This window comes from Peromyscus maniculatus, chromosome 11 (assembly GCF_049852395.1).
Source record: "Peromyscus maniculatus bairdii isolate BWxNUB_F1_BW_parent chromosome 11, HU_Pman_BW_mat_3.1, whole genome shotgun sequence".
Classification (NCBI taxonomy): Eukaryota; Metazoa; Chordata; class Mammalia; order Rodentia; family Cricetidae; genus Peromyscus; species Peromyscus maniculatus.
The window spans coordinates 46,783,833-46,808,646 of NC_134862.1; positions in this window are offsets into that span (position 1 = coordinate 46,783,833).

Consider the following 24,814-nt stretch of genomic DNA (forward strand, 5'->3'; position numbering starts at 1 on the left):
TGGTGGTTGAAAGGATTCTGGATGATCTGTGGCAAATATCACTATTAAGTGGCAATCATAAGCAATTGAAGATTATAGAGGCTGGGGAGTGGTGGCACACACCTTTAATCCTAGCACTTGGGAGGCAGAGGCAGGCAGATCTCTGTGAGTTTGAGGCCAGCCTGGTCTACAGAGTGAGTTTCAGGACAGGCTCCAAAGCTACACGGAGAAACTCTGTCTCAACAAAACAAAACAAAACAAAAACCCCAAAATAAATAAGTAAATAATAAATAAATAAAAATAAAGATAATAGAGAAATGTAGAAAATTGTATATATTTGCCATATTCTCAAAAACATGTTTTCATCTGTCCATGCTTCCTGTAGCTTGGTGACCTTTGTTAGAATTAGAATTTTTTTTTTTTTATGGATGGAAATGAATTTGTAACTCCTTGAAACTGTATCTTTTTATGTATTTTAGAAATATAACAAGAAAAAAGAGTTTGAGTCAAAATACATCCTTAAAGGTCTCCTTTTCTTAGAACATTTGACATTTAAAACTCATTATCTGCTGCTACTTGAGTCTCCGTGTTGACCTCAAGGTAAAAGGCAGGAAAATTAGAGGGCAGAGGAACACACGGGGAACAAAGAGAATGGAATGGAGAGTGGAGCTGAGTGATCTGGGCTCAGGGATGTCAAACGCAGCCGAAGAGCAGGGCAGACCCGCAGGCGGATCGACAGACAGGAAAAGGATGAGCAAGGTGAGTCCCTTTTTCTCCCACTGCGTGCAAGGACCCCACAGAAAGCTGCTCACGGGAGGAGGGATGCATTTCAGTCCATGTGATGGAGGGGGAAGTGCCTGTCATCCTGGGAAGGCATGGTGGGCTCCAGGACAGGAGTGTGTGGCAGGAACTCCTCACATCTTGATGGACAGGAAGCAAAGAAAAGGAAATGTTGATGTTCACCTGGCTTTTTCCTTTCCTCTTTCTTATTCGGTCCAGGACTCCTGTCCATGGAAAAGCACCACACAGTTAAATTTCTTTGGACATGTCCTCAAAGATATGTCCAGAGGTGAGTGTACAAGGTGACTCCAAATCCAGTCACCTCGATGGAGACTATATCACAGCACTGATAACAGAGGCAGCTTTAAGGCAGAGAAAACTAAGGAGGATGAAGAAATCTGGTAGCAGCCCACAATGGGTGCAGAGAACCCATTTCTTCCCTTTAAAGGATTTTTAAAGAATTCTTCTCTCATTATTACATCCAGACCAGTTCCACCTCCGTCCTTTCCTTCCAGTCCCTCCCCCTCCCATTCCCCCCAGATCCACTCTTCCTTCTTTTCCCTTCAGAAGAGGGCAGGTCTCCCAGGGATATCAACCCATCATGGCATGTCAAGTTGCAATATGAGCAGGTACCTCCCCTCATATTAAAGCTGGACTAGGTGACCCAGGAGAAGGAAAAGGCTCTCAAAACCAGGCAAAAAAGTCAGGGACAGCCCCCACTCCCACTGTTAGGAGTCCCATAAGAACACCAAGCTATACAACAATAACATATAAGCAAAGTGCCTAGGGAACTCCCATGCAGGCTCCCTGATTTTCGGTTCAGTCTCTGTGGGCTCCTATGAGTCCTGGGTGGTTGATTCGGTGGGGTTTCTTGTGGTGTTTTTGACCCCCTGGCTCCTACAATCCTTCCTCCCTTTTGTTTGAAGGATCCCCTTAGCTCTGCCAATGTTTGGCTGTGGGTCTCTGCCCCTCTTCCCATCAAATGCTGGATGGAGCGTCTCTGATGACAATTATGCTAGGCTCTGGTCTACAAGCATAGCATAATTATGCATCATTTTATTGACTTTTTTTTTTCTGGTTCTGTTTGGTTCTATCCTAGGTCTTTGGGCTATCCAGTCTCTGTTTCCTGGTGCTCTAGGCAATGTCAAGGGTGTGCTCCCTTTCAGTAGCATGGGTCTCAAACTGGGCCAGTCATTGGTTGGCCACTCCCACAAGTTCTGTGCTACATTTACCCCAGCACATCTTGCAGGCAGGATGAATTGTTGGTCAAAGGTTTTGTGGCTGGATTGGTGTCCTAGTCCCTGCACTGGAAGCCTTGCCTTCTGCCTGTGACAGAAGATGGCCAGTTCAGGCTCCGTATCCCCCATTATTAGGAGTCTCAGCTAGGGTCACTCTTGTAGATTCCTATTCCACAAGGCTTCTGCCTCACTCTCAAAATGCCCCTCTTCCCCCGTTCCAGTTATCTCTTGACATTGACTTATTTGGATATCAGCAGAGTTCCATGTTTATGGCAGAGTCCTGCTCCTTGACTAACTGCAGTGGAGGTCCTGCAGTTCTTCTGGACCCGACCTCCAGAGCAAAGTGCTGTCCTTATTCTTCAGAATTCTCTGTCTGCAGTGGGACCTGGGGAAACCCGGAAGTGCAGCAGAGCTTTCCAGGCCGGATGGGGAGGGGCCCTTAATTGTCCGTAGCTGGAGGTAGTTGGAGCAGTCATAACTTTGCCTTTTAATAGCCCCCTCTCCTTTTGTTGCTTTGGAATTTTTTGTTTTGTTTTGTTTTGCAGCCCACTGAGTCGAATTAGTGCTGCCCGTTGGAATGTTGACTGATCTGGTAGACTTGAACGTGTGCAGGTTACCATGGCTACATTGAGTTCAGGAGCAAAGCAGCCATGTCTCCAGCGTTTCCCAGAAGTCCTGCCTGTCCTCCAGCTCTTACACTCTTTCCACCCCATCTTCTGCAATGTTTCTGAGCTCTGTGGGGAGGAAGGTGGCATAGGTGTTCCCTTCATGGCTGAGCACCCACGAACATCCTCATCCCTCAGACCAGTCTCTGCGTTAACTGCAGGCCACTGCAGAGAGAAGCTTTTCTACCTAAGGTTGAGGGAAGTACTTAATCTGTAAACACAAGCGTAACTCTACAAGGCCATTTAACAACATGTCCATTTAGCAGGACAAAGGTAGTAGGTTTCCTTTTGGAGCCTATGACCTCCTGAGTCACAGGCTTTTGACCGTGCTTACAGTACCAGGCATGGATTCCCTCCTGTGAAGCAAGTCTCAAATCCAAGCCCAAAGCAGTTGGTTACCCTCCATAACCAGCTTCCATTGGAATACTACTATGAAACCAGTCTTTAGTTCATCTAAAATCTGTATTCCCCTACAGACATATATTATGGTCCCAAGAGGAAAAAATGAAGAGATATTTCCATGTGCAGGAAGATCTAACTTACCCTAAAAAAATGTGTTATGTGTAAAGAGAAATCCCATCATCTCCCAGAGGTGGAGCAAAAGGTCAGAACTCAAAGGCTAAGGCACAAGAATCACTGCATCCGAGACACCCCAGACACTACAACACAGATGCAAAACTGGCATTGCAGACAGAATGGTGCATCCAAGTAGACTGTTAACACTAGGTTCGTACAACTGCGGGAAGTCCAAAGTTCCCACCTGCCCATGGAGTCAAGGATATGCCACAAGGGGCCATGAAATAGCAGAGATGCAGGCCCAGTGTCTAGACCTCCACAAGCAGTTGCTTTGGGACCAGAAGCTGTGGGAGGGTCCAAAGACCCAACAAAACTAGCTGTGACACTGAGGGTTTAAGGAGAACCCAGGTTGATGCTCAAGAAGCAGAAGGACCCTCAGCTGGAGGTAAGCAAGACCTCAGAGGACAGCTGTGGATCTTGCCCCTTCACCGCCCACCCTGCAGGAAGACTTCTCCTGTCACAGCTGATGTCGACTCTTCTCTCTGCCCAGATGCCCTCTTGAGTAAACTGAGGGGAGGAAGAAACTCGGGAAGGGCAGAGTTAACCTGACATAGATTTGATGAAGAAACTTGAACCAACATGATTTTTCAAACACATTTTACAGCCGAGTGTGGCAACACATTCCTACAGTCCCACACTTGGGAGATAGAAGCAGGAGGACAAGAAGTTCAAGACCAACCTGGGCTACGTAAGTCTCGCATCTCCAAACTAACAAAATAAAAAAAAGTTCAAACCAGATATTAAGAATGGTACCCATTGTCCCCCAAGTTCAGAAACTCCATTTTTTAAAACATAATAGGAAGTACAGGATGTTATACTTTCACCTAATTACAAAGGAAATTGGAGAATCACTTTGAAGATTAAATGAATATAACTTAGTTATAGATTGAATGTTAACTTGTGAGGGAGAAGAAGTTGCATATAGCCCACTTATCTGGCTTGATTTGCCGAATATGAGGTAATACCCGTGATTGTTAGCTTTGTTAACTTGACACTATCAGGAATCACCTTTGAAGAGAGTCTCCGTGAGGGGTTGTCTGTAATGAGTCGGACTGTGGCCATGTCTATGGAGACTGTCTTAAGATAATTGATGTGGAAAGATCCAGCTCAGGGTGGACAGCACCATTCCCTAGACAGGGGGCCCTGATCTGTATAAACAGAAAATCAAATTGATAGGGAGCAGGGGAGCAGGGGGGCAGGGGAGCAGGGGAGCAGGGGATCAGGGGATCAGGGGATCAGGGGAGCGGGGGAGCAGGGGGGCAGGGGGCAGGGGAGCATGCGTGTATTCATTTCTTTCTGCTTTTAACTGTCGACACAATGTTACCAGCTGTCTCAAGTGCTGCCCCGGTGACTTCCCCGCAATAATAGACTATGCTTGAACTTTGAGCTTTTTTTGGTGAGGGGTTGGCATTGAGCACAGGTGGTCACTTCGTTCAGTATCATAAAGACTTGGGTTCTCAGAGATACTTGCTCTCATCGTGTGCCGCTTTTAAAGATGCTACCTGACCCAGATACCATAGAAAACAATATCTGCAAACCTTGGGGGTAGAAGCTATGATAGATTCATGTCCTCCCTCAAAATCAAGGGTCCTGCATATGTCACTCAGCACTATTTGGGCTTCATCCTTCCCCTCCCCACCCACAAGAAACAAAAAGTGATCCTGAGTTGTTTTAGCAAATCCCCGTGGAGCGTTTTATAGGCATGATCTGTAAATATTGTAGAGTTCAACTTAACCCGCCCACCGTGGAGCGGAAGATTGCACACAGGTGTAGGTCTGTCAGAGATCGCTGTTTGCTTAGTGTTTCAGGAAGCAGATGGAAGCAGAGGCCACTGCGCATGCTCAGGAGAGTCAAGCGCGCATGGCCACGCAGCCCTTTTAATCAAAGCACACAACTCTTCACACTTCTGCCAAGCTCCTCACTTCTGGATTAAGCTTCTTCTCCCTCTGGTTAACTCCAGGTCACCCCCGCAAGTCCAGCTCTAAATCCTTTCAGCTGGGAAGAACTCCCCCACAGGGCAGGGCTGATGACCTGTGACCTGTGACCCGCGACCCAGAGCTCCTTTACAGAATTCTTTCCTTTACATTGTCACTTATTTGCGTTTGTTTTCCCACATAGACTTTGCACTCTTCAAGACTGGTGCTGCCTCATTTCTTATTGCCTTAAACACAATGCCTAGTTATAAAAACACAGTGTTCACAGACAGTGCGTGGTAATTTCCAGTGGACTTCTCACCCTTTGAATCTGGTCTGATGACTTAGATAAACCCACAAAAGGAAAGAATAAACCAGGAATAAACTGCGAAGCTCATTCACTCACCATAAACTCTCCCTTTAGCAGAGAAAATACAAGACATTATGCCATAAACACTATAATGTAACAACAGTTGGGCAGGTCCAGTCATTTAGCTAAAGTTCTCAGCAAGTGTCTTGAAGTTCCTTCATGTCAAATCTTCTAAGTATTTAAAAATAAAAGAGTATGGGGGTTTTCAAGCTTTATCCAACAAGTTATCATAATGAATTTTAAAACTAAATGTATTCAAGGCTGATAAAAATGGAGATTTTAGATACAGGCATTGGAGAAAAATTCTTGAATTTCCACCAGTGAATTCCCAAAGGAAATAAAGGTAGTTTATACTGAAAACTATGTAAGAAGATGTATCAGACATTCAAGAGCTGTTGCAAGGTCCTCAGTCACCCTTAGAGGGTTCCATTGCCTCCATGGTGACGGTCATGCAGGTCAGAGTTCACTATGAAGTGGGGTAGAGCAGCGGCACTCATCACAACGATTTGATAATGCCTTGGGACCCCTGTCCCGAATGACTGTGAAGAAACCTGGGGTAGCTGCCTAGGTATTAGGTAAGCTTCTGTCACATCTGCTTACCCAAGTGAAATTTATCCTTCTCAGATTTGATGGTGTTTGATGACTAGGGTACTGATAGATTTACCAATTTAACAGCTTTCCTCCTAACTCCCAAGGATACAACCACCTTGGTAGTGCATTAGTTCATTAGTTAAGTTTCCTGTTAAACATACGGTCCAGCAGTTAAGAGCACTGGCTGCTCTTCCAGAGGACATGGGTTCAATTCCCAGCACCCACAAGGCAGCTCACAACTGTCTGTAATTCTAGTTCCAGGGGATTTGACACCTTCACACCAATGCATATAAAATAAAGTTTAAAAAAGTATTTAAAAATACAGACAAGGTTTACCTTGTTTACAGGCTTCATAATAAAGGATAAACAGGCTTCAGATGTAACTTCCCACTTAAGGTATATAAGATGTTTCAGACTTCTGTCCCTCTTCTATGCTATTACTACACTGGAATTTGGGAGGTTCAGAGTTTTAGCATTGATAAATACAGTTCTGATAAACTGATTGAGCACTGACTGCAGACAGTTTTCAGAAGTTTTTAAATTTCTGTGGATTTTACTGGTCCTAGCTTTTAGGACTGCATAGAGGCTTTTTCAGCATTACTGTATTGTCTCCAGCCACATATGACAAAGCTCTGATGAAATGCCAACTGCATCCCCTCTAAAGCAGGTTAGCATTAAAGAGGATGTGGAAGCCTGTAGGCATGTCCAACTCTGTTCCTCTTCCCCTGCTCCTCAGCCTTCTTCTCTACTCCTCTCTTGCTCACTCAACCTCTTTTGTTCAGTAAATTTCCTCTGGTTGTCTTCTAAGTATAGACTTAAAGGTATGTTTCATTGGGCTAAAACCAGGCCCTAGGAAAAATGTGGTCCCCTCTTTCTGCCAGATGTGTGCTAAGGCCAACCTGCAGGGGCCCCTCCAGATACACCAGCCCCTGCACCAGCTCCAAAGACACCAACTGGGCGAATACCTCACCCACAGGTTCACTCATAAGAAGATCTGTTATCTCTTAACTCTTGTTGACACCTTTACAGGATGGATGGAGGCACTCCCTGCCTCCAGGGAAGTAGCAGATATGATAGTTCAGGTATTCCTGGAACACATCATCCCTCGATTTGGCACGGCATCCCCCCAAGCTCCTGGGACATCAGTGCTGGTACCACCTCTCCAAGCTCAAGCAGGAATCTAGGTATCTAAGATAGATGGTCTGTCCAGCAACTGGGACCTTCTACCCTCCTGTTTTCCAATGAAGGGCCAATCTGTGCTCATTTATCTTTGTCAATATAAACAGGGCACATCTTTGTTCTATTCTTACTGGCAATCTCCACTCTCCCAATGGCTAGTCCCATTTATAGCACTGGTGATAATAACCTATTTTTTTCTCCTAGCAATTTGCCTTCTCTGTTTCCTCAAGAAACCGATCCCTGAGGTCTCCAGGATGGCAAATAACTGAATGCTTCTTCACCTACACCTCCCATCAAGTATGAGCCCACTGACTCCTGACTCCCCCTCCCCATGTTGTCCGAAGCCAGCAGAAGTAGCCAGACTTGAACGAGTGCCCAAATGTCCAAGAAGGTTGGGATGTTCCATTGAAAACTCCACCTTAGCTCCTCTCCTTCCTATCCAAACCTTTCCCCTCAGAAAGCCCGCCAGACAGGGGCTCCTCCCACTGGAGCTGCTCAAGACCATGTCTACAGCATATTTAAGCTCTAGTCCATAGACCTGCCATGTAATTTCTTCTTTTCCCTCCCCCTGCCTCACTTCTGGGGGCTTGAGAGTCATCCAGGGGGGAAGGGTTTGCTCATTGAACCTGGATGTTTAATTTGGCTTGATCTGGCTTATTGCATCAATGGAAAAACCTGCTACTAGGAAATCAAAAATACTTAACAGGCATGTACACATGAGTGTGGCTGTCCATGAAGGCCAACAGAGAACATTGGATCCCTAGAGGTGGAGTTATATATAGGTGACTGTGAACTGCCAGACCTGGGTATTAGGACCCTAACTCTGGTTCCCTTCAAGTGTCCTTAACTGTTGAGCCATTTCTCCAGTTCCTCTCCTGCCTTTCATGAGTTATTAGAAAAATAGGATGGTTTCATACAGTGCACTTTGAAGAAAACTTGCCTAGGAATCCTTCTTCTATCAGCCCATCAGCTCTCACCAGCATGTCTTCCTACTGTGTAACTGACAGATGCATCTCCATGCTGTGGTTAAGCCAGTCTGCCCATGTGCACACACATCCTAACGCTGTCTGTCAACGACAGCCTCCTGACAACCCTTCCATTCTTTTTTATTTATTTATTTTTATTTTTGGTTTTTCAAGACAGGGTTTCTCTGTGTAGCTTTGCACTTTTCCTGGAGCTCACTTGGTAGCCCAGGCTGGCCTCGAATTCACAGAGATCCGCCTGGCTCTGCCTTTCATATACTTCTTGGTTGTGGCACATGACTTTGTCTGTTCCCTTGGTTTCCTGGCCTTGTCTGTCTTGGGAACCATTGACTACATATGTAGCCCATGTGGTCTGCGGCATTCTGGGTCTGTGGAGGACGCTCTAAAGGGTCTATAGTGCCTTTCGATGAAAGCAAGGGCAACTGTACAAAAGCCAGGTGCACTAAATAAACAAAATCTCACCCTTGCAGCATCATATTTTTGTGTTTTCGTTTTGATTTTGGTTTTCTGGATTTTTTTGGTTTTTTAAGATCGGGGTTCTTTGTGTAAGTCCTGGCTGTCCTGGATCTTGCTCTGTAGACCTGGCTAGCCTTAAACTCACTGAGATCCTCCTGCCTCTGCCTTGAGTGCTGGGATTAAAGGCGTGCGCCACCACCACTGCAGCATCATATTTTTAAAACCTGGAAGCTGTATTCAAATAGACATCATGCACACATCCAATCTGTGTGCACTGGACACAGAGACTTTCTGCTGGACTTCTCATCTTGAGCCCAGAGGCAGCTCATCTTGAGCCCAGAGGCAGCTGGGCCTCCTTTTGATTCCTTTTGATTGTCAACATTTGAGTCTGTCTTACAACAGACTGAAAGCTGACCCAAATTTTCTTTATTTTTGTATTTCTGTATCTACCCTTTCTTCCCCCACCACCTCCAGCACCCAACCCAGGGCTTACCACAACGGACACACAATAGTCATTGTCCAATGGTCCGTCAGTCTAATAACGGATGGGAAAATGGATGCGAAAGCTCTTCACAGAGTGGATAAATTGTACTTTTGTTAAGATGTCTCCACAAGGGCTGGAGAGATGGCTCTGTGGCTAAGAGCAATGGCTGGCTTGAGGACCCAGGTTTGAGTTCCAATCGACAACTCCAGTTCCAGATATCTCTGCTGGCCTCTGTGGGCACTGCATACACATGATGCACAGACATCCATGTTGACAAAACACCCATACAAATTAAATAAACAAAGAAATACATATTATTTGAAAGGGATGAAATATCTCCACAGCTATGTCAGGCAAAGCTTTTATCACCTGTCTCATGATGAGGCCAAGGCTTGGAAAGAGGCGATATCTTGGGTACTGGCTCTACACACAATCATGATCATAATCTCCTATGCCAAATACAACAAAGTCCCATATCTGCTCATTCAGAGGGTCTGTCCTTCCCTGATGTCACCCAGGGGGCAATAGCAGTCTGAGGGGCAAAAGCGTATGGACTTCCGTTCCACCTTCTCGTCCTACAGCTCATCTATCTGAAAATTCCCCCAAAGCCCGCACTCCTTCGCCAGCCCCTGAGCCCACGACAGTCCGGCCTCAGTCTGTGTCCAGCTCACTTGGAACTCCCCGTCATTTCCTTTACCATCATGTGTAGATTATTCTGTTCCTCAAACAGATTTTGCTTGCTTCATTTGAGACAGAGCCTTGTTGGGTAGACCAGGCTAACCTCCATCTCACAATCCTCCTGCCTCAGCCTCCTGAGTGTGGGGATTGCAGATGCGTGCTAAGATACTCAACCCTTCAGGCCTTTGCACATTATGTTGGAAAGAGGCTCTGCCCTCTGTCTTTCCATCTCCATCGCATGCTTGAGATCTCATTCTTCCCCCCACGGAGTCCTGATCAGTAGGCTAAGGCAGATCTCAGCCATTGGTCCCTTTCTCCACAGACTTGTCTCTCGTGGTTCTTACTGTGTGTCAACTAGCACAGATGCCTGGTGGTAGGCAGTCCCCCCTCCCACTTTGTATCCCATGGCTACACACACAGCAAGCCCTCAAAATAGATTGCTCAGTGAAGAAAAGTGACAATGACAAGGGGATTGATGTCTAGCCCCAGCTAGAATATGAGATAGAAAAAATTTTAAAGTATACTGAGTTCACCTTTCTTCCCATCAGTAAACCCTAGCTGAATGGGCTGAGGAGATGGACCCTGTGGTTAAAATGTTTGCTGCCCAAGCCTGAGGACCTGAGTTTGCACCCCCAGCCTCCACGTAAAATCCAGGCATTGTGCTGTACACCTCTAACCCCAATGCTGGCAGACCCTGGGGCCTGCTAGCCAGTCAATTTAGCCAACATGGCAAGCTGCAGGTTTAGTGAGAGAAACGGTCTCAAACAATGAGGTGGAGAGCAATAGAGGAAGGCATTCAACATTGACCTTGGGCCTCCACATGTGCATGAGAAAGCACACCCTCACCAGGGCATACCCCCTACAACATGTAAACTAGCTTTTATATATGGTAGTGGTGAGCACCTGGAGAAACATCCAGGCGTTTCTGATAGAACTGTTCATTGGTATGAGTTGGTGCGGTGGGTGGGCAAAGAGATGTCTACCTAAATCACTAAGAACACAGTCTATGACCAGGCTCTCCCACTTCCAGGATTTAGTTAATAGACACATTTTACTTGAACTTCTGCAACATGATACTGGCAAGCTGCCACTCATTACGATGTGGACATCTTCTCTGTCCGCCAGCAGGTAAAACACAGCTCATTAGTCACAGAAAGGAACAGGGAGCAGAGCTGTGCGTGTCTTATGTCTTAGTGAGGAAGAGGTGAGAGTCAATGAGGAAAATCTTCAGAAGAGCACCTGTTAGGGAACGTGGGGCAGAAGGGTGGCTAGGGAAGGCAGTGGGAGGAAGACATCACCGGAGACATAAGCCTTGAAATCGTGGTGACCGTGCAAAAGAGTGAACCCTGTGTCAGCTTCTTCAACAAAACTGGAATAGCAAAAGCTAGAGCTAGAGATGTCGGTTGTTGGCACAGCTGCTTCCCAAGGATGCACGGGGCTCTAGGTCCAGTCCCTGGCATCGCACGTTAACTATTTAAAAATTTAAAACTCAAAAATGTCATGGAAAAGCTTAACCAAAAAATGAGTAAAATTCCACCTTTAATTGTATGCACATCCCCTTTTATAACTAAACAGCTAAGCAGAGAGAAGATAGAGAAAATGCTCAGAAAAAGGCTGCTCTCCTTCAGAACATTCTCTGGCTTGAAGATTTTGGGGTAGAGTGGATGGGAAGTTTAAATAAGAATGGCCTGTGTTGGTCAACCCCGGTCCTCGGGGGAGACCTTGATCTGGAGGAGGTGGGAATGGGGGGTGGGCTAGGGGGAGGGGTGGGCGAGAGGGGGAGAACAGGGGATTCTGTGGCTATTATGTTGAACTGAATGGTGTTGTAAAATAATAATAATAATAATAAAAAAAAAGGAAAAAAAAATAAAGCACAATTTGCATACCTCAAAAAAAAAAAAAAAAAAAAAAAAAAAAAAAAAGAATGGCCTGTGTTAAGAATTCACCATCGCCGGGTGGTGGTGGCACATGCTTGTAATCCCGGCACGGCAGAGGCAGGTGGATCTCTGTGAGTTTGAAGCCAGCCTGGTCTACAGAGTGAGTTCCAGCGTAGCTAGGACAGTTACACAGAGAAACCCTGTCTAAAAAAAGAAAAAAAGAAAGAAAGAAAAAGATAGAAAGAAAAGAATCCACTGTGGTGGTATTGTGTTCCCCAAAATATTGTACACCCTAATAAACTTATCTGGGGTCAGAGACAGAACAGCCACTAGATACAAAGGCTAGAAAATGGTGGCACTCACACCTTTAATCCTAGCACTCTAGAGGTAGAAATCCCTCTGGATCTCTGTGAGTTCAAGGCCACATTGGAAATGGTCAGGCATGGTGACTCACGCCTTTAATCCCAGAGAGTGGTGGTAGATAGCAGAAAGGTATATAAGGTGTGAGGACCAGGAACTAGAAGCATTTGGCTAGTTAAGCTTTCAGGCTTTCGAGCAGCACAGTTCAGCTGAGAGCCATTGGGATGAGGACACAGAAGCTTCCAGTCTGAGGAAATAGGATCAGCTGAGAAACTGGTAAGGTGAGGAAGCTGTGGCTTATTCTGTCTCTCTGATCTTCCAGAGTTTACCCCAATACCTGGCCCAAGTTTGATTTTATTAATAAGACTCATGCTACAATCCACCATGTTTAAGTTGACCAGATAAACTGAATGCCCAGCTAAGAAGAATCTGGTCTGAAAATCAGATTCAGGCAACACTTGCATTGGTTCCTGCAGACTCAGGGAGATGCAGGTGATCTCTAACCTCCGAGGGAAGGCCGACTTCGCTGAGCTTCTAGGCGCAACACCTCCAATGCAGCAGAACTGTATTCTTAGGACTTTGGATGGAAGAACCTAGAGTGACGGATCTCATTGTTCAGGGTGGGATGGCACCTACCTCAGGGGTAAGTGGGATTGGTGGAGGCTGAGTAGTTGCTCATCACTGCCCAGCATCTTGGACCATTTACTGAATTTCTGTCTGAGCAGGAATATGAGAGAGGCTGAATGTCCTTTATCGGACTTGGGACCAGATATGTTTCAGGTGTCGGAATTTTCACATTCTGGGTTATTTGCATGTATGTAACAGGGTACCTTAGAGATGGGAGTCATAGATAAACACAGACTTCATTTGTTTCTGCTACATCTCACACCCACAGTCCTATACAATACTTTTAGTAATTTTTTTTTTTACATGAAACAAAATTTCACAGTGTGGAATTTCCGGCTTGTGGCATCCTATGAAAGTGACTTAAAATGTTTCAGATTTGAGACTTTTAGAGCAGGGCTGTTTGGTTTCTGGAAAACTTACAAGGTCATGAGATGAACGAGAGATGACATGGACCCCAACCCCAGAACAGAGCAGAACAGAGCAGCTTGTACTCCTCAGGAAGATGCAGTAGGAGGTGTGCGCACATCAGCAGACAGTGTGAGCAGCTGCAGCCCAGAACCACACACCATTCTCTGAGTTTAGTCAGCCCGTTCTTCCCTGGGCTCCAGAGTGAGGCTGGTGGCACCAAGAATCCCAACTCTGTGCCTCAGTTTCCCAACCTGAAAAATAAGGTAATGATTATGATTTCTTCGTATGGGAGTGTGAGATGCTTAGAATCAACTTCCGAGTATCCTAAGTGCTGTACATACATACAGACATAGGCGTGTGTGCACGTGCATGCACACACTCATATTAAAATACATAAACATTTAAAAAAATCATAAAAATGAAGTTTTCTCCCAGGCAAAAGTCAGAGCAGAGTGTCTGACCCCTCCACACACTTTCTGGGAGGCATCAGAGGGAGGCACTGACCTTAGAGACTGGTTTGGCAGAAGTTCCCTTACACAGTGACTACTCGAGACTGGAGAGGTGGCAGCGTCAGCATGCGGTGCTATGCAGGGGGCCTGGCCTCAGCTCCCAGCACCCAGATGGCAGCTCATACCCGTGTGTAACTCCAGGTCCAGAGGAATCTGACTCTCTTCCGGTCTGTGTAGACACCGGGTCATGTGTGTGCTCTCCGTGTGCATTACCAAAAAAAAAAAAAAATAAAAAAGAGGGAGATTACTTTGTCAATAAGTAATTAGGAAAGATAAGCTGGACCCAAAGGGCAGAGTCAGAAGCCAGAGTTGTTGTTTTTTTTCCAAAGCCTTCCTTAAAATAAGTTAACATGATGAAATACTCAGACATTTTATCAAAAGATGGTAAAACCTAATATGAAGCTGTTGCCAAATTGCATTCATAAAGCGTTAAATAGCTCATTCCCAGGGTTCATTGAGCACCAGATTCTACTTCTGGGAAGTTAGCCCAATGAAATATTCATGAAGATATACAAAGATTTAACCATAATGACACTAGTTTCCATATTGTTAATAAAAGAGAACAATAAAATACCTACCAATAGGATTTAATAAATACAAAAGTATGTGTACTTATGTATGCGTTGTACACTTGCACTGTGTGTACCATGTTTGTGTGTGTGAACATTTCATGAATGTGTGTGTACAGATATACATGTGTATGTGCATACAGATGTGCGAGGCCAGAGGTTGATGACTTCCAATGATGAGGCCAATGACTTCCTCAATCACTTCTCTATTGTTATTACTATTATTATTATTATTATTATTATTATTATTATTATTATTATTATTTTGAAACAGTTTCCCACTGCACCTGGAGATCACCTTTTGGTTAAACTGTCTGGCTAATGAGACCCAAGGATCTTCCTGTCTCTGGCTTCAGTAACAGGTTTGCAGACACACACTGCCATACGCGGCTTTTCTGTGGGGGCTGGGGATTTGAACTCAGGTCCTCTTGCTTGCACCGTAAATGCTTTACTCACAGAGCCATGTCCTCAGCCCCTGAATCTTTCATAAAAGCCACTCCTAAAATCATGGGGCTCTACCCTCACGATGTCAAGCAACCATAGTCTCTTCCCCTCAAGAATAAGCTCCAGAGAGCACAAACACCAATGTGTGACTTCAGGGCTAAGTTGCTGACACACGAATTCTACCATGCACACCTAAACTGTTGTACGGACAGAATGGGCCCAGGTCAGAGCCAGGCTTCAGAGGCAGCTGGGTGCCACCAGCCTGTTCTTGTTTTCTCTTTTCCATTGGTGACAGCAGCCTGAGCAAGTTGTCATGGAGATACCCACGAACATACCGCTGCAGGTTAAGTGTCCTTTATCTGCAGAGTTCCTAACTGATTGGATCATCCTCAGCATGATTCATATTTAAAAAAACCAAAACCACCAATGGGGCAGTACTGAACACAAATGTCCACCTTGTCTTTTCACTCAAGTGGCCCAAATCTGGTCCAGGCTTCTTTCTTAGAGGGCCAAGAAAAGTGTGATGGTTGGTGCATAGGCAGTTTTCGGGAGCTGTCCCTCAGAGAGGTTGAGTCAGGCTCTTGAAAGGCTGGTGGAATCCAGCTTTGAGGTTGTGCAGTGTGTGATGCTTAGAATAGTTACACACTTGGAACTATGGCATGGTTTCTGTAAGCTCTCTCCCCTGGATCCTACAGAGACTTCAAGCGGCTCCTTCTCCTTCTCTGTGCAGGGCAGACAGTCACCCAAAGAAGCCTTTGTCATTGCTTCCTTTCTGTCCCCTGAAAGCTGAGAAGACAGTGTCCTGTGGGGAGTAGATGAAGTCCTGAGTGAATGTATTATTGGCATGAGGACAGCCATGTTAAAGACTCCATGCTTCAGACCCATGGGGTTGGCCAAACCTTCTCCATGTCAGGTTCAGAGGAACGGCAAAGCCTCCCCCTGGTCCCAGAATGGGTGTTTATAAGTGGTTGGCTTTTTGCTTAAACCAGTGTTTGCAGGAACTACCAAGCTTGGCTTCCTCCTCACAGAAGACTGCATGCAATCTGAACCTGCTTCTCTGCAGACCTCCTCCTCAGTGTCCTGCAATAGATGTGATGATTTTCTAAGCTGCTGCTGGTGCGTCTCCATCAGAGTGTGCAGCCTACTGGATCCCAGCCTTTTTGTACCTGTGTTTGTCCTTTCTTCATTTCTTACCACTGTTGTGGAATATTAGTTGAAGATGTGTTACATTCGTTTATGCCGTGGAATACTTAACGATGCAAAGATGTGTTGCATTCTTTTATGTTGCATTTGTTGAACTCTGTGAAGCTGTGTTACTGTGCCTGTCTAAAACACCTAATTGGTCTAATGAAGAGCTGAATGGCCAATAGCTAGGTAGAAGAAAGGATAGGCCGGGCTGGCAGGCAGAGAGAATAAATAGGAGAAGAATGAGAAAAAGGGAGGAGTGGGAAGAAGAGAAAGAGAGGAGGACACCAGGCGCCAGCCACTAAGCCACACAGTCAGCCACGGAGTAAGAAGAAAAGAGAGGTACATAGAATAGAGAAAGGTAAAAGCCCAGAGGCAAAAGGTAGATAGGATAATTAGTTAAGAAAAGCTGGCTAGAAACAAGCCAAGCTAAGGCTGGGCATTCATAAGTACGAATAAATCTCTGTGTGTTTATTTGTGATCTGGGTGTCAGGCCCTCAAAGAGTAAAAACAAAGCAAGCAAGCAAACAAACAAACAAAAAACTAAGTACACATCACCCCATTCAGGTCAGTCCTAAAGTCATGTAGGTCACGGTAGTGCCTGAGAACTGAGGCTCTAACAGAGAAATAGAGACATGGGAACTCTTTTTTCTTAAATGGAAGCCAGAAGGAAACAACCATTTGTTGAACATCTCCTCTGTGTTGGGTACTCGTGTGTCCTCTCTGAGAGATTATGCAGGGGGCTCTCAGGTAGAAGGGTAGAGTTGGGCTTTGTACCCGGTCCTTCACTTTCTCTTCTGGGATTTACACTGCCCCACCATGCATAGACAGAAGAGCCTGCAGCACCCCCACCCTGCATGCCCTGCTTCCTAAAACAGCCCAGACACCGGGGTCTCTACATTCTCTTGTGGCCACTCTTGTAGTAAATATGTTCTGGTTGCTTTTCCCATTTCATGAAAGTTTTACAAAATGTAAATATAAATTAGACAGCAAAAATAAGAGGTCATATGTATAAGCTTAAGAAATTGCTGTGGAATTTAAAAGTCAGGAAAGCTGGGGCTAACACTCAGAATCATCTCATTGCTTAAACTTAAAGACATAGCAAGCAATTTTGATCTTGATTTCTCCTGGGTTAATATTCATATCAAAGGAAATAACCTGATTAAAATGAATGATTTTTCACTATGGTACAGTATAGATGAAGTCAAAGACCCAGTTTTGAACATATATACACAGTTATTATTATTTGCTATAAGTATGTATACTTAAATCTTATTCTCTCTTTCTCTCACCCTTCCTTCCTTCCTTCCTTCCTTCCTTCCTTCCTTCCTTCCTTCCTTCCTTCCTTCCTTCCTTCCTTCCCTCCCTCCCTCCCTCCCTCCCTCCCTCCCTCCCTCCCTCCCTCCCTCCCTCCCTCCCTCCCTCCCTTCTTTCTTTCTTTCTTTCTTTCTTTCTTTCTTTCTTTCTTTCTTTCTTTCTTTCTTTCTTTCTTTCTTTCAGAAAATATCTCATTATGTTGCCCAGGCTGGGCTCAAACTGAATATCCCCCTGCCTTAGTCTTTTTATTATAGGAGTTACAGGTAAATGCACTATGCCTGGTTCATACATTTTTAAAAATTTTTAAATTGTTTTTAAAGACAGAGTTTTTATGTGTAGCTCTGGCTGTCCTGGAACTTGCCCTGTAGATCAGGCTGGCCTCCAACTCAGAGATCTGCCTGCCTCTGTCTCCCAAGTGCTGGGATTAAGGGCATGTGCCACCACTGCCCAGCTTTATACACTTAAAAAAATCACAAGTCATGTAATCATGAGTTATTGATATTTCAGTAAGGTAAATTATTTTTTACTGTTTTGCAGAGATCTGAATGTATTATTAGTCACTATAGACTCCATCATTTTGATGGAGATCTTTTACATTTATCAGTTAAAATTAGTTTGCTAGAATGCTCATCACCATTTTGTGCGTGCTTACTGTGCTTATGTGTGCTTATTAAGTACACACTTTGTCTTGTCTTTTGAGATCCTCACCATCCCATAATATGCTCGGTATAATTACCTCCATCTTGCAGACAAGAACCAACAAAGGACCGACAAAGAAGGCATGCCTGGGGTAGACCCCAGCGTGCTGACTGCAGTGTGTATTCTGAACTTACTGTGGATGGATGGCATTCATAGTGTCATTGTACAGAAAGTTAAGGCTCAGAAACAAAAACACTGTGCAGGGCTGTGGATGCAGCTCAGTGGCAGAACACATGTTTAGCATCCTCAGGGCCCTGGGTTCAATCTTCAGCACCAGCCAAAAGCAACCAAGACCCAAACCAAATACCCCCCCCCCAAAGATGGTAGTCCAGATCAACTAGCATGGCCTCTTTTCATCCTTCCCCAAGGCAGCACTTCCATATGCTTCTTTTAGTTTTTTGAGACTAGAATATGCTGGAGGTGCAGTTCCACCTTATGTACCACCAAAGCTGCTCTTCTCTTGGGTGGGACCACATTTCCCCTGACATAATGCCTACTGGTGCCACGGGAAGGTCAAGTCCTCTGTCTTCACATCTTGCTCTCTGTGAGAGGGGTGGAGATGTGTCTGCTTCCTACCCTGAGAGGAGACAACAGAAACATGGTCTCTGGAAAACACGGAGCTCGATGGTCTGTGGGGTGTCGAAAGCAGCGCGTTGGGGGAATATAGGAAGCAGGCTCTTGAATTTCTACGGAATCAAAAGCAACCATAGGGCTGTCAGTCTTGGGCAGCAGGAAATGGAACATTATTTCTGAAGAGAACTTCCTGTCTCCAAAAGTCTAACTTATCCACTCGGCACACTTCCCTCTTGAGCTGCGGGCTTCCTAGGAACGAAACACTCTTGTGTGACGCTGCATGTCTCTTCTTGCTCAGGGGTCTGAGACAGGAACCATCTCTCAGGAAGCCCTCTGGGAGAACTCACAGGGCAGGACAGGAGGTTATCTTTCTGGGAACTGAATGTTCTTCTCTCCTCATTTTCCTGATTTGTCCTTAAGCTAACTGATTGATGGGCTTTATTGGGTACTGACTTCAAGGCTTGAACCAAGTCTCCCAAAGTCCACACACACACACTCCACCAACTCAACCATCTGCAAACCTTATTTGAGGCAAGGGGTTGATTAAAAGCCAAGAGCAAAATATAAGGCAAGGTAGAAGTACAGCATGTATTAAAATCAATTCTATGAAATGCCATTAAACATTATAAATACTTGTATATTACCACCAAGTATGCTTTTTTGAAAAGGAGCAAGTTGTACACTCTTGGCAAGCATTTTATTAACCTGTTCTTCTTTTCCTTTGTTTTAAACCGTTTCTCCTCCGTCTTTCATAGAGACAGATGGTTTCAGCTCTGTTCAGTAGCCTCTAGTCTCTGCGTTGCTATGCAACAGAGCGCATCCTATCTGCGTCCTTTCTCTGTTGTATCCAGTTTCCGTTTGACAACTCAAAATAACTAGCCGAGTGCTTCAGCGTTCTACTTCCTCCTTGCTACCGAGTTGAATATCTATCAAGTATCTTCCGGGGGCTTCCTATCTCTTCCTGTTACAGCTTTGAAAAAAAAAAAAAAGCGTTTGCCCCAAATTGATTTTCCTCATCACTTCCTATTTACATCAGCCCACTCAGTGCTCAGGCTAAGTAAGGCAAAACACATCAGAATGAGTCAGGCAGCTGCTGGCCCAGGGTGGCAGGGAGCGGGGAGAGGGGGAGGTGGCAGCCAATTGTGTGATGTTTGGAAGCAAGATTTTGTTTTTTTATTGTCAGGTGTAGAGTTCCTGTTGTTCGTTTTATTTTTTATCGGGGTGTTGTTTCCCAACAGATAGTAGAATGTAAAAAGAAAACATAGAGGAAAGAGCATAAACATGATTCTTGCTTTGGGGCGTAAGAAAAGGCAATAAACTTCTTCTGCAGTGAGAAGAGAGCAGAGGGCATTAAGGAGCTCCTTCTGCCTTTGAGGACAGGAAGCAGAGAATCAAAGAGAACATTTCCTCAGGATGGAAACAAAAGGATGGCTTTAAGACTGTAGGTCATTCTGGACTCCCCCTCTGTTTGTTTACCAGCAGGCAATCAGACTCCTTTATAGATTCTTCTAAACCTCATTTCATGCCTCTTTAATTTAGGCCATTTTTCTTAGCTCTGGAAGTTACAAATCTCAGATAATTAGAATATGGTCCCCACTGCTTAGTTGGAAGCTTCTCTTGACCTCACTCTCCCCCATTCCAAACCCTGCCCCTTTCAGAAAGCGGCTCCTCCCCAGAGCTGCTTAAGACCTTGCCTATAGGGTGTTTAAACTGCCTCCTAGCTCGTGGCTATGTGTGGGTTTTTTTTTTTCTGCCAATAAACCTGTTCTTTTATTTTATTTTGGCTTGATTTGGCTTACTGTATTGGCAGAGAGACTTAATATTGGGGTACGGAAACCTTTCACCAACTAAGTAATTTAGGGGGTGTTCAATGAGGAGGTGTTCACATCCCGTTAGAGCAGCCGAGGGAGGGTGCATCCGTCGTGCCTTACTCTTCAGAGATTACAAACTCTACTTTCTGAAGAAGGACCTAGCATCAAGTGGAAAACACACATGCGTTTGAAAGTTCAGAGAACACATGACTCACATTGAAATCATTTTCTCATTTTGGAAAACAAAGGCGCTGCATTGTTGTATATTTGGAATGAGGCTGATACCACTCAGAGTTATGATGCTGTGTGGTTATGTCATTTCCTGTTTCAAAGGCCTTCAGTTGTGGAGACCAGTTGTGTGGGGTGTTCTCTTTAGGTGCACACACTGACACTCTTTCCTGGGACTTACCAAGTATTCTGCTTGGAGTTATAAATTCCTGACATACTGGCTGTGGTGTGGACACTTTATCTTCATTGGCTAACATGGTTGGTTCTGCTAACCTTTGCTTGGCCTCTTGCTTAAAGAAGGTTCTAAGGGCATCGATGATGCTCATCAGGATAGAAGATCACTGTGGCCAGGCTACTACATGGCTGACCTAGAATTCAGAACAATGAGTCGCTGCTGGAAGATGACAAGGGAGCCAAGTCATGTAATGATCTCAAGTCTGTAGTACGGCTCACTGAAGGCTCCTGTGGTCTCTTGTTACTAATAGGACCTTAGTGTTGCTGTGACATCACACACTCTCTTCCAGAGGTCTGATCACGTAATGCACAATGTAGAACAGAATGAGGCGCTGACTCTCAGCAAGCAAGAATGACAGCTTGAACCCAGCGGTCATTCATCTTTGGGATGGAGCCCCATCCCTGCTTTCCTCTTAGACCATCCGTGACTATCTCTGTTTGGTGGTGGGATTCTTAGATCTCTTACTAGGTAGGAAGTGGTGTGCTCTTTGGTAGCATAAGAAGGAAGAGAGGAGCTTGTGATATGTTGAGTTCTTAAGTGCATGCATTTATACATGCGGTTATGTTTGCAATAGTTCCTAGCCACAGTTTTGTGGTTCAGTTTTCCACAGTCAACTACGGTCCAAAGAATATGGAGGGAAAATTCCAGAGATAAGCAATTCATATTTTAAATGGTCTGAGACATGTGGTGAAATCTCTTGTGCTCTGTCCAGCTCAGTACGTGAAGATTATACAAATCTTCTCTTGGGCCAATGTGTCCATGCCACAAACTCCAAACTACTGCTTGTCTAGTCCTCTAAGGCTGTCAGATCTATTGTTGTGGTTCACGGAAACAGTGCTCCAGCAACTATGGTTTTGCTTCCTAATGACTCAAATGATCGGAATAGTGACAAGAGGCGACAGGAGAACATAAAACATCAGAGCCCAGATTAACCGGATTCCGTGCATGAGGCCCCTGGGAAGACAGAGAAAGTCTTCTCATTTCAAGCTGAGGTTCAGAAGTCCAGGCACCCACAGGAAGTGCACTGGTCCCCTTTGGATAAGGGGACCTACTGCACATGTGTGTGTATTATGTAAAATATTGAGAGCTAGACACTGAAAAGCACAAAATCACTCCCTTTTCAACAGTGCATCCAGTACAACCTTACTTTTCATCTTTCTCGGTATTTAAAAAGAACTAACTACACTTGAGGATTTATAACACCATCAACTTCATTACTCTTGAGATTTATTTCTTTATTTAAAAAAAGATTTTAAATTGCATTTATTTATTCAGTGTGTGTGTGTGTAGCCGCGCTTGTGGTGGAGGTCAGAGAGAAACTTTCGGGAGTTGGTTCTCCCCTGCCTGGGATCTAACTCAGATGAGCCACCTTGGCAGTCCATCGTTTTCTTATTTTGTATGAGCGAGGGACTTTGCTTCTCCCAGGAAAATAATAAGAGACAAATAAAAAAGAAGTATCCCGTCCTCCCCAAATTAAAAAAAAAAAAAAAAGAAATACATGACTGCTCCTAGGCATGGTGGAGGAGAAAGTTTATTGGAGATGTGTGGGAGAGCATAGTCAGAGGCAGGGACCTCTGGGAGAATCCAGAGTGGACCTGACCCTGAGCCATGTGAGGAGTGGGGGAGGGGAATGAGAGGGGAGACAGCGGAAACAGGTGCAGCAGCCAGGAGGCCCAAAGAGAGCAGACGAAAGGACCAGGTAACAGAAATGGTTGGATTGTATAGGGAAGGGCAGGTGGGGGAAGGGCAGCCCAGCCTCTGGGCTGGATATAGGGTAGGGGTGGGGTGTGCCAGCCAGGAGGGCCCTGCAATAGTAGGGACTGAGGGATGCAAGGAGAACCTGGCGGCCAGTATCCACTTGGTTGTGTTAAATGGGCACCTCAGCCATTTGTCTCAGGCTTGAAAAACACCCCCAGTCTGTATGCTGACCTGAGGGCTCCCAAAGTCCATTCTTAGAATATTTCATCTTATCTCTTCTAACCACGAGCCTTGACAGTTCCTTCCCATCTTGAACATGATATGAAATTCTAGGGTAGATAGTAAGGCCACACAGCGTAAGTCACACATCTCCCATCTCTGAGCCAATACCTGGGGTGTGGGGAAGCAGTCAGGGGCAGGACAGTGATTTGGGATAAAGCAACCCACACTGTAAAGACCTTCCAGCAAAGAGGTGGTACCCAGGTACAGTGATCTATCTCTGAAACTTGTGGAAGCCAACAGAAGGATCTGTGCCACAGAGAACTCACAGTGGTTGTTTCATGGCTGCTGTGATTTTTGTGTTGTTTATTTGCTTGTTTTAACGCAGGGCTTGGTTCTATAGCTCAGGCTGGCTTTGAATTCATGCCTTAGCTTCTGGAGTGCTGGGGTTACAGCTATGGACCAGGACTTGCATTTCTTTTGTTAGTTGTGTCCATTGGAAAAAATATGTGCACATATAGATTTATGCTTATTGATACTGTGGTAAAGGATGCTCATTCTGGAAACTTCTAAAAAAGCGGCCGTGTGAGGACAAACACTCTTTAGATTTCCCACCCAGCACATTTTCATGTACTTTTCCCTCTCATTTTCCTTCTGTGGGGTCGTAATTGCTGTTGCCTGATTTCTCCCCCTACTTAGCATGAATGGTTTACACATTATTAAATATTTTAGATTCTGATTGATAATTACTGCATATATATATATATATAGTTTATATATATAAACTTTGGTTACTTATCCAAAGGGCAAATTCTTCTGTCTTTTAAACATAGATGCAGATATTACTATGAAATAACTAAATTGTGAGCAAGCTGTGTCTTCGACCCAGTCCACACTTCATGCCTCATCTAATCCTGGCATTCAGTGTACACAGCATCCTCCTGGGCACTCTATTTAGACTCACTTCCTGCAGAAGACAGAGAAACTTGAATGCCAAGTTTTCCTCTTGTCTCAACTAAAGTTTTATGTCCGAACTTTTCCTGACAGCATTTTCTCTTCCCTGGATATTCATGCTTCCCAGGGGGGCACTGAAAATATAAAGTGAATCTCTCACACCATTTCAATTATGGTGTCCTCAAGTATGTGTGGCATCTTTTCGAGGTGATGTACCAGTTTGCCAAGGTTTGTGGGCAGTTCTGGTAGGGGTCATGATGGTTTCTCAATTATTTCATAATCCCGAGGCTTCTTTTCTCAGTAATGTCAGGTCCCCCCCGCCCACGAGGAGGGGTCCTTTCCTGTTTTCTTTCAAAGGTAATCACTGTTCTTGGCATATCACAAGCAATGAGTTCAGAGCAGTTTATTTAATTTCAGTGGCCACTCAGGACTCTGGGATCTGAGGTCGAAGAATGTGGTTAGTCTCAGAAGTAAAAGGGAATTCTTAGAACAGCACTCCAGGGAAGAAGTCCTCCACAGGATGGCTGGGGAGGAACACCAGGCTTGCCTGACCAACCACAGGTTGGGTGATATGAAGTAGAAAGGCTAAGTGTCAGTCTAGGGTTAGAACATTTTGAGTGCATGAAGTACATTTGAGATAATGTACCTCAGGGCGATAATATCAGAGTTCTGAATTACCATGGCGTTCTTTTCTGGTGAGCCACATGCTGGCGATCAGATAATCCTGGTTTCCAGAATAACTTGCCCATGAGTGGAAGATGAGTAAGAGCGTGTGGAGTAATGGAGCCCGGGTCACGCCTGCAGGGTGCATGCTTTGCTACTATTATTTCTTCCTGAAGCCTCCCATTTCTTGGGACATTCTCACCAGCTCTCAAGATTCAATTCAAACCTTTTCCAAACACTTACTGATGCCTCCAGCTTAGTTCTGCCCTGACCTTCTCTTCTGGGCTTCTATGGCCTTCCGCTGGGTATTCATAAACGGCCAGTGTTCATATTTAAGCCATTGCCCATTCCAAGTGTCCCTGCAATCCCATGGTGCTGCTTTGCTTCGCATTCCAGACATTCATCTCAGCCCACTGTTTGTGAGAGCCACGCAAGACACTTTAAGGCAGCATCAGAAAGCAGCAAAATGGCCGTTCCGAGGAGAAGGTAAGGGTGTGAATATGAACAACATTCAGTGACATACGTAGGAGACAATGTCATAGGGAA